The 9,303-nt window shown below is 40.3% G+C and overlaps 2 non-coding genes across 2 annotated transcripts; both read left to right on the top strand.

Moving 5' to 3' along the window:
* Positions 1–1,725: 1,725 nt before the first annotated feature.
* On the top strand, positions 1,726–1,807 carry trnal-uag (transfer RNA leucine (anticodon UAG)). The gene has a single exon. It is a non-coding gene; the product is annotated as a tRNA-Leu (tRNA).
* Positions 1,808–4,841: 3,034 nt separating this feature from the next.
* trnak-uuu (transfer RNA lysine (anticodon UUU)) lies at positions 4,842–4,914 on the top strand. Its single transcript has one exon. It is a non-coding gene; the product is annotated as a tRNA-Lys (tRNA).
* Positions 4,915–9,303: the final 4,389 nt, after the last annotated feature.

Below are 9,303 nucleotides of genomic sequence, written 5' to 3'. Positions count from 1 at the left end.
GACGTAATGAGTAACGCGTCAGGCCTCGCGTAAGAAAATTATAGGTTCGACTGCCGTCTGGCTTGTTGAGTTTATACCACTTACATTCTTTTATGTAAATGAACTGCACCTGAAAGCTATAGAAAACACTTTGGGTAAGTTGTCTGCAGCCTCATGCGAATTTCGACAACTTACCCAAAACACTGTACTGTCTGGAGATCAGCTCCAGCTCTGAACTCAATTGCAATGAAAAACCATGCGTAACAAAACTGGAGAACAGCTGAACTTGTGCTCAGTTCGGTGATGAGGGATCAGAACTGTCCTTGTTGTAATTAGCACGAACTGCACAGGCTCTGAATCAGACCATGTCAATTAGTCTGGTCATGTTAGTGTAGGACACGTTAATGTAGAATTATTAATAGGTTTATTAGTTAGTTAGTTCAGGTTTACCCACCTGACCTAATGTAGAATTATTACTTGGTCTGTCTCTTGTTTGTATATAAATGAATGTCTGACAACTTAATGTTAGTTTTTAATTTAGTTTTACGATGTAGGTCAGGCGTTGACATATGCAAGAGTATACGAAATGTCTCACTCCTGATTCAACTCATGTTCTATAGGAGATTGGCGATTCCTCCTGTTTCTCGTACAACCATATCAGAACAGAAGCCTGTGTCACCCAGCTCTGATTCAAGATCTACTCGCATCTTTATCCCTTTTTTGTTCGTGATCATTATTTTCTTTAGTTATGATCAATATTGTACTTTTTCGAAATGAAATGACAATAATCAAACATGCAGGCAGATTTTTGAAAAGTATTCAGAATTGACAGGGTGCCCCTTTGGAACAGTCGTCAGAAAATGTGAGAAAATGAAAGTTATGTAAGCTCTCACACAAAGCATTGAAGATTGGAATCTGAGTGTAAAAAAGCTACCGTCTCCCAATGATAGGCAGGGATACACACCATGACTCGAATAGACTCAGCGAACTTTAACACCTATGATATTACGAGTGCTTTGCACGTGTCGAATTTCAAGAAGGAACTACTACAACAGTTGTGGACATAATTCATTACCACCGGCAAAGTCCAATGCCGGCAACTTCTGAGAAAATAATGTTCACTCATGGAATTTGGTCTTTGAATGGCTGGCGGGAAAATGCATTTATACTCCTGTTGCACCCTCAGCTGAAACATGTTAAAATAACAATGCAGATTTGTTGGAGAACCTGACAAGAATTATTGGGTTAGCACTGTATGTATTCTGGTATATTTACTTTAATTTTAATATAAATGTAAACATGCATGCTGTATAATCTATTGTAATTTTAAAATATGTTAGCTGAGGATGCAAGGGGGGCTATTATACCTTGTGAAACACGCAAGGAACTGTAAAAAAGGCTGGTATTTGAAAAAAATTGGCGATCACAAGAAAACCACAATTTATGTGGTATTATCACCAATATCCTTCAAAATCTATGTTCAAATGAAGGATTTAAAGAAACTATGAAAAAAGCAACAGTAATAGCAGAGAGTTGCGCCCCTACAAACAGCACAAAAGATGAGACCCACCTCTTTCGTTATTGCTGTTTGTGCCGGTGAAAGTAGCATTTGTGCTATTGAAAGCATCTCGGAAGATGAAGGTGCAGTCACTTCCACATGTCATGATATCATTAGATCCGACGACAAGAGCTGAAGCCCCCGGCATTTTCCAAGCCAGCAATGTGAGGAAGATGGATATGGAGGAAGGTAGCGTGGCTGAGCGGTCTAAGGCGCTGGATTTAGGCTCCAGTCTCTCTGGGGGCTTGGGTTCGAATCCCACCGCTGCCAAATGTTAGTGTTTTAAGACCTGCAATACGATCAGTAAAAGCGCTTTTTGTTAGGCTGCAGGAGGTGTTTAGAGATAGACTTTCTAAAAGACAGGCTTAACATCAAGGCAGAAAAAATATTTTGTTTTCTCAACAGAAATTCTCTTTGGCACGTTCAGCTTTATGTAGGGAACAACATCTGCCGAGATCACTTTTGAGGCAGTGCACATGATAGTGTACCGGCAAGTACATTTACTATTGGCTGTGGTGGTGAGCTGCTTTTGTCTGTGAAACTTTTAATTCTTCACGCCGAATCGTTGGCAGGGGTAATAGCTTATCTTTGAACATAGCGCTCCATCAGAAATACTTTGTTCGTGCTCAAAAGAGATCAGAGGATTAACTTCATGAATTCACATAGCATACCTTACAGGAAAAAATTAAAAGGGGAATTGATTGTGCTTCCTGATGTTGTTCCTGTGGTTTCTTTAGATACAGAGGTGAATGTTCTTTGACGTTCTGCTATTCACTGGGTGGGCTTTATCAATCAGCTCGGATAGGTCATCAGTGCTCCGTCTCCGGAAAATAATCAGCACTGTCGTTTTTTCCTGTGCTGTCTTTTAAAACATATAAGATCACGAGTTTACAGATTTCTCCAAATAACAACAATACATTTTAACCCAGCGGTTAGCATTCCTTCAATCCAATAGTTTTACTCCTGGTAAAAAGCAGCGAAATATATAGAGAGATGATATTCAAATATTTCAACATTCTTATTGGATTACCTGTATGGATATATCGCTCAGAATTCCTAATATGATTTTGAGTTCAGTTTTGTTTTACTACTTTCAGAGTCTTTTATTGACCTTGCTGAAGCAGAGAAGTGACATAATCACAAATGCGACCTACCTGTGCTGCTGTTTTTGGTTAATAATGATTAAAAAAAACAGCTCTTGCATTAAGAGCAAGAGCAACCAACACGCTCGCTGGTTGTGTTTGGTATTTTCCGGGGTGCTCTTCCTCAGCTGCAAAGTTATTTGGCGAGCAAAGACCTCTGAGAAGGAGTCTGAATCCGTTAACAACATTCTAAGATCGCACTGCCGTCTTGTGTACAGAGATCTGCTTTTTCCTTGTAGAGTTTTTTGGTATTTAAGAACACGTATCCTACCTTGAATGCTAGTTTCAAAAGATATGTTACCGGATCACAGATTTTCTTGAAAAGATTTGGGGATGCACTTACCGGGATTCAAACCTGACTCAATTATTTAGAAGGCACCTATACCACCAATGCACTTCTGAGAAACACCGGCACATTTCCGCAATCCTCTCTCTCACCTACAAAGTTATGAAGAGACAGACGTCCACTGAAAACTAATTTGATTCACTCAAGGCTCCGCTCTTTTATTGTGATGTCATTTTAATTAATGTTAGCTGTGATAAGGTGTTGTTTCTGTCTCTTAAAGTTTAAGTCTGCTCCTTTCTTCATGGTTTAGAAATAACATGTTTCATGATTGTTTACAAACACCACTATCAATTATTTGTCCAGCTCTAACGCCTGTGTGTATTGACAAGGCATCTCCAAAGGACATATTAAATAACATGATCCTCCCTGTTACCATTCCTGTGGTTGGAGCGTTGTTTCGCCCTTTTTCGTTCTTCTACAATATTTGCAGACAGGACTTTATCACTCAAGTTGTACAAAACAAGTTGGTCCATGAAAATCATCTGTACTGCTGTTGTTCTATGCGTAGTTTAATCAAGGTAGTCGAGTGAGGAGGTAAAAAAGCACTCCCCGTTGATAAATCAATCATCGTCGCCCGTGTGACTGGATATAAAAATAACGGATTCATTTTAACCAATCTCTGGAAGCTTCGATGCGGTTATTTTTCCTTCCTTATTTCTTCATTCCTATGAATTTACTCTGTAGTAGAGGAAACACAAAAGTGGGAAACTGCAGGCATCCTTCGTTAGTGGTGGATTGTGTTCAGTGAGCATCAGCACATCTCAGTTCCGTTAATAAGTCTGTTGGGGATATACCTCAGTGGTAGAGCACATGCTTCGCATGTATGATGTACCGGCATCTCCAAGTGCTTTATATTTCTGTGCTCACATTGCAATCTTCTGTTGAATGTGAACTCTTTGCTCGTGTTCATAGAGAGCCAAGTTCACACAATTAAACTCAGGCACACTCGAAGTGCTACGGTGTTGCTCTGCTGTTTTAAATGTACCTCTAAAGCATTTAGTTCTGTTAACTACCAAATGATTTGAACTAATTTTATGTAATATTCAGGAAATCCAGAGGTCTTCAGACGTGTCATGGCTGTTGAAGAAGACACCTTTTGAATCTCACCCAGGATTTCTTGAGAGATCATTCAGTGAGCGAGTCCTCCCTCTGGACTCCACACTGAGCTGAAAACTGCGCGAATTCCATTGTACAACCGAGAAAAAAACTGATGGACCAAACAACGACATTTGATGATTACAAGAAATTCAAGAAACACAACGGTCCGAACACAGGTTTGAATCCCGAACGCTTAATTTAAAAGACAAAGCGAAGGATACGACCTGTAAACTCTCTTTGTGTCTTACAGTTTATGATATAAAAAATCTTACTTTCAGAATAATTTCTTGCTGCTGATAGACTATTTATTGAATTTTAACAAAATGTTTTTTAATTTTTAACAAAAAAGTGTGCACACTTATAGAACCAAGGCATTGAAAGTTTTTTTAATTGTTGTTCCAAAAAATGTTCCATTTGTTTTCGTTCTTAATGTTGTTGATTAAAAGATCTTATTAAATGCGAAAAAATCTGAATGTGAAAAAAGGTCAAAATGCTATTGAAAAAATCAGTAATGTGAGGAAAGATGAATTGTGGGAGCCCCTTACCTCCCCATGTCATGCTGTATTTCTCACTCATTCTACTGGGAGTGGTGCCATCGCTTCTGGATAAAGTCTGTCAGTAGACATTCCAGACGGGTCAGGTACTGTATGACTGCGCTTCGGCACAAGAAGAGACATGTGACTTGCGAGGATCACGACAGTGTTATTCACTGTCCAGAGCCCGGATAGCTCAGTCAGTAGAGCATCAGACTTTTAATCTGAGGGTCCAGGGTTCAAGTCCCTGTTTGGGGGTTTGTGTTTTCCTTAAGTGTATTGTGAATTTAATTATAAATCGTATTTTATCTTCCACTCTTCTAGCTGTACTGTCGATATTTTAAAAGTTAATCACTTGTATTTTCTTTAGTGTTTCCTTTCACAAACCAAAAATGTTCAAGACTATTTTGTCACCACACTCCACGTAGATAATCACAGGAAAAGAAAATGAAACGCAGTGAGGAGCTCACACAGTGAGTACTCTTGAATACAACAAGAGGAAAGGCACACTGTACATCTGCGGAACATCACGTCCGAGTTTACAGGGACAGCTTCTATTTCCACTGATGAATGAGACAGATTCATGAGGAGATCCTCCGCACAACTAAGCGAACACATCGCTATTTCGGTCTGATGTAGAGGCTCCATTTGTGTCAGCAGTACTATAAATGTAAGTCTTATACACTTTCAGGGGCTGCATCTGTAGCGCTTCATCTAAGAAGACTGTTTTACTTTACCACACGGTTACATTCACCCACCCAATTTATTCTCAGAATACCCAATGGCTCAATAACCCTGTTTTCCCCTGGGAACCACCAGTGTACAGTCCCATTCCATTCAAAAATATAACAAATATATTAAATTAATATATTCAATGAACAAATATATTCAATGAACTGTGTAACACAAAGCTGAAACTGTTTTTCGGGATGGCTGAGTGGTTAAGGTGTTGGACTTAAGCTTAATAAGTAAATGTCTATGTGGGTTCAATCCCTGCTCCTGTAATTTGCTTTTGAAGTGACAGAACACTTTGAAGATTTACACTCTATTAAAATATGTATTTACTAAATTTCAGTTCTCTTCACTCCCTGGGATAACTGAACTCTCACTATCACATACTTAAGGCTTTACATGCATTAGCTGTGATACAGCTCCTAATAAAGACAGAATGAAACTGTATCAATAATAAATGACATGTTTTAAACAAACGTGTATTGATAAACTTCATTATTAATAAAAGTGGTGTGACGGGAAAGCAAATTAAATATTACAATGATATTCCAAGGAACTGATGTGTGCTGGAACCAAATGTCATCCACTGTGGGCTTTGTAAATTGTTTAAAAATTGTAAGTGAAGTTGAGATAATTAACAATTTGTTGAATCCTGCAGTTACAGATTAAAATGTGAGAAGATTTTCTCTGGGTTTATCTCTGTCCGAGTGCCTGATGTGAATATGCTGAACGCAGTGTCTTTGATTTATGTACTCAAACAACCAAAGAATCCCATTCTTGTCATCCTATGGTTTGTCAAACATGATTTTTTCAAAGTGGGTGCGATTTCGTTTAGTCTTTCACTCTTGTAGTAGAGCAGTAATGTTTCTAGACGCGCATGAGCATGGTATAGTAGGCTGACAACAGGAACACGTGGCCCACAAGCAGGTGTCTGCAGTATGTTGGTTTGTGAGCAGCGATAAAATAAAATGCCGAGGAAGCAGGTGTGCCTGCATTAATAAAGCTCCATCGAGCGGAAAAACTAACAGAAGAACCAACCTAAATCCAACAGAAAGTTTCTGCAGCTGAAATTACAGGCAAAACTGCCGCAGGCTTGAACTCAAAACCTCAGCATGACTTCACTATGTACTGCTATATAAGTACGATGCACTGACCAACTGTGCCACTGGAGCTGCACAATGGGTTTGTTACATGTCTTAGATGTATTTATTGGAAGGTTGCAGAAATCATAAATCACTGATTTCATTATCTGCATGTTTAATATCCAGGAGAGAGAACTCCTTCAGGTTCTACAGCTCATAAGTGCACTTTAAGAAGTCTGCTTTTGTGAGATGGATCTCCGAGGTGCAGCTTTTTTCTTATTACTAAAGATACCTCTACATTGTAAACTATTTGAAGACCTAGAAAAAGGAACATGGCGTTAGTTGAAATAAGCACTGAATGGGTTAAAACCCATGCTCTTTAAATTTGCTAAAGCGATGCCTTGAGGAGAATAAATCAACATACTGTATTCACACAGGTCACTCGGCCACGGACAAGAACGATCAGCTACCACCACTATTATTATCATTATTATTATTATTATTATTATTCAACCATTTGGGGAACAATACAGTTGAACAATCCCACTGTTCTTATGGCAAGAAAAATAACATGAGACCACTGTAAGAGGACGAGTGTTGTAATTGTTTGAACAATTGATTTCTATTTTTCCCTCTTATGGGCGACCCTGTGGTATTTCTTTTTCTCTTCGTTGTTGTGCACGGGCTAGTTCTGCAGCGATATTTGCCGCAGAAATTTCTGCGCAGCTCCGTATTAAATCTGTTCTCAACTGCAACGGACAGAAGACGACTCCAGTAGATAGCTGTGTAGTTCTGTAGGACCACACACGACACAGTGATAGTGCGGCTCTTAATGGACTGCTACACAGACCACATGAGAGGCAAGCAAAACGCTTTTAAAATTCCAAAGGCTCACCAAGTCAGAGGAACAGCAATGAACTGAAAAGATCTGTTACAGACGTCTATGTCAACCTCTTTAGAGCTATAAATGCCATTTTTTTAATTTATTTGTAGATTAACACTCCCAAGTAACAGCACTTTACAGTATATTAATGTTAATTCCGCTGGTGGACATTAGCTGGTGTTTTTTGTAACAATTTGTTTGCTCTGCTGTAAGGAATAATAATAATAACATCACTTTATTAACCCTTTACAATTTATTGCATTAGGAATGATCATTTTGCATACCCCAGCTTGCTCTCCATGAGACACACAGATAAGGAGAGAGCCTGGGGTCAGAGCACAGGATCTGCCATTGTATGGTGCTGTAGCGGCGAGGCTTATTAATAAGAAAGAATTAAGTGTTCTGAGCCTTCCCAAATGAGGCCTCATTTCTCTGTTCATCTCTGTGGTGCAGCCACAGAGAAACTATTCATGCAGGCTGATTTAGGGTTCCTTTGATAAGGACAGCTCCCAAAGGGGGATGCACTTAGCTAAGCCTGGCTATCATGATCAATGGTCATCCATTGGCACCTATCCGTCTAGGGAGTGCCAGATGGACATCTGGACTGCATTCCTAAGTGTCAGGAGTAAGTGACTCATATATCACCTTGATCAACCAATCAGGGACTGGTAGGGCCGAGTAACCCACGTGGGACTCTGATGCCCATGGAACTTTCAGCCAATCAACGAGCTGAAGTTCCTCCAGGTAAAAACAGGCAACACAGAGAGCCTGAGAGATTCAGAAGGGAAGATTCAGTGAGATTCAGTGGACAATTCAAAGGAGAATTCCAGGGCAGGACGGCCCAGGAGCAGAAGGCTCCCAAGGGTAGGACATTCTCGCAGCGCACCTCCTGACCATCCTGAGACTCAGCCCGGACAACCACGGAACGGCCAGTGTGTCCAAGTGCCAGAACTTTCCTTTGTTCTAAGAGTCTAGAGTGGAGGTTGCCAGAGAGTAACCAGCAGCAGGCCTCGTGAACAGGTCGGAACTGTGGACAGCTGAATCACTATTCAGAACTAGCTCTTCATCAGGAATGAACCGGTCCTCTTCCTGACTTGCTGGGACCCACAGTCATCTTTTCTCCTGTGCACAAACTTTGCTAGTTAAAGCCAACACTAACTAGCCGGTCAGTGAGCATCAGCAGCGCACCGTCACAAGCCGCACAGCACAGCCTGGCACGGAGCCAGAGAGCGCGGATTGGACAGCAACAGCCTGCAACTGTTTCTTTGTGCCCGCAGGAGATCTGAATCCCCAGAGATTGGATGAGTATTCAACTTCAATGCATTACAGCTCGAGAATTCAATTGTTATCCCAACCAGTTGATATCAATTTAATTCCTAAGAGTTATGTACTTGTTTTGAGTATCTAATGTAGAAGTTGTAACCAAGTTCACTTTACGAAACGGTCTCAATGAATGATATACTGAACGTATGTCCTCTTGATATATGTAACTCTTTGTAACTGACTGAATATATACCTTTTGTATTCTGATAACCCTCTCGATAAGATCTGTTAGGTTTATATGCATATTCTATGTATTAATAAATGTATCCTCGTGTATTAGTACCTGTGTGTGTGCGTTGTTTGAGTTAGGTCGCATGGTTGGACTCTAAAGCCATCAAAAGAATCAACTTTGTGATTTACTGCTACAATTAATAATTGTCTCAGTAAATGCCCAAACCCTACATAACTGGTGCCTTCAGAGAGCCACTACATTACATTTTGGCTATGGCAACGTTACATATTTGGCGTCCCTGAGCTGGGTTTCTTACATATTCGGCGTCCCTGAATGGCTATGAAACATTACATTGCCCTGGAGCAGTTGGGGTTAAGGGCCTTGCTCAGAAGCCCAGTGGAGTAGGATTCCTCTGCTGGCAGAGGGATTTGAACGAGCAACCTTCCAACCACAGG

This window comes from Lepisosteus oculatus, chromosome 14 (genome assembly GCF_040954835.1).
Source record: "Lepisosteus oculatus isolate fLepOcu1 chromosome 14, fLepOcu1.hap2, whole genome shotgun sequence".
NCBI classification, from domain to species: Eukaryota; Metazoa; Chordata; class Actinopteri; order Semionotiformes; family Lepisosteidae; genus Lepisosteus; species Lepisosteus oculatus.
The sequence above is the reverse complement of the archived record's forward strand: the minus strand, read 5'-3'. Positions and strand labels throughout refer to the sequence as shown.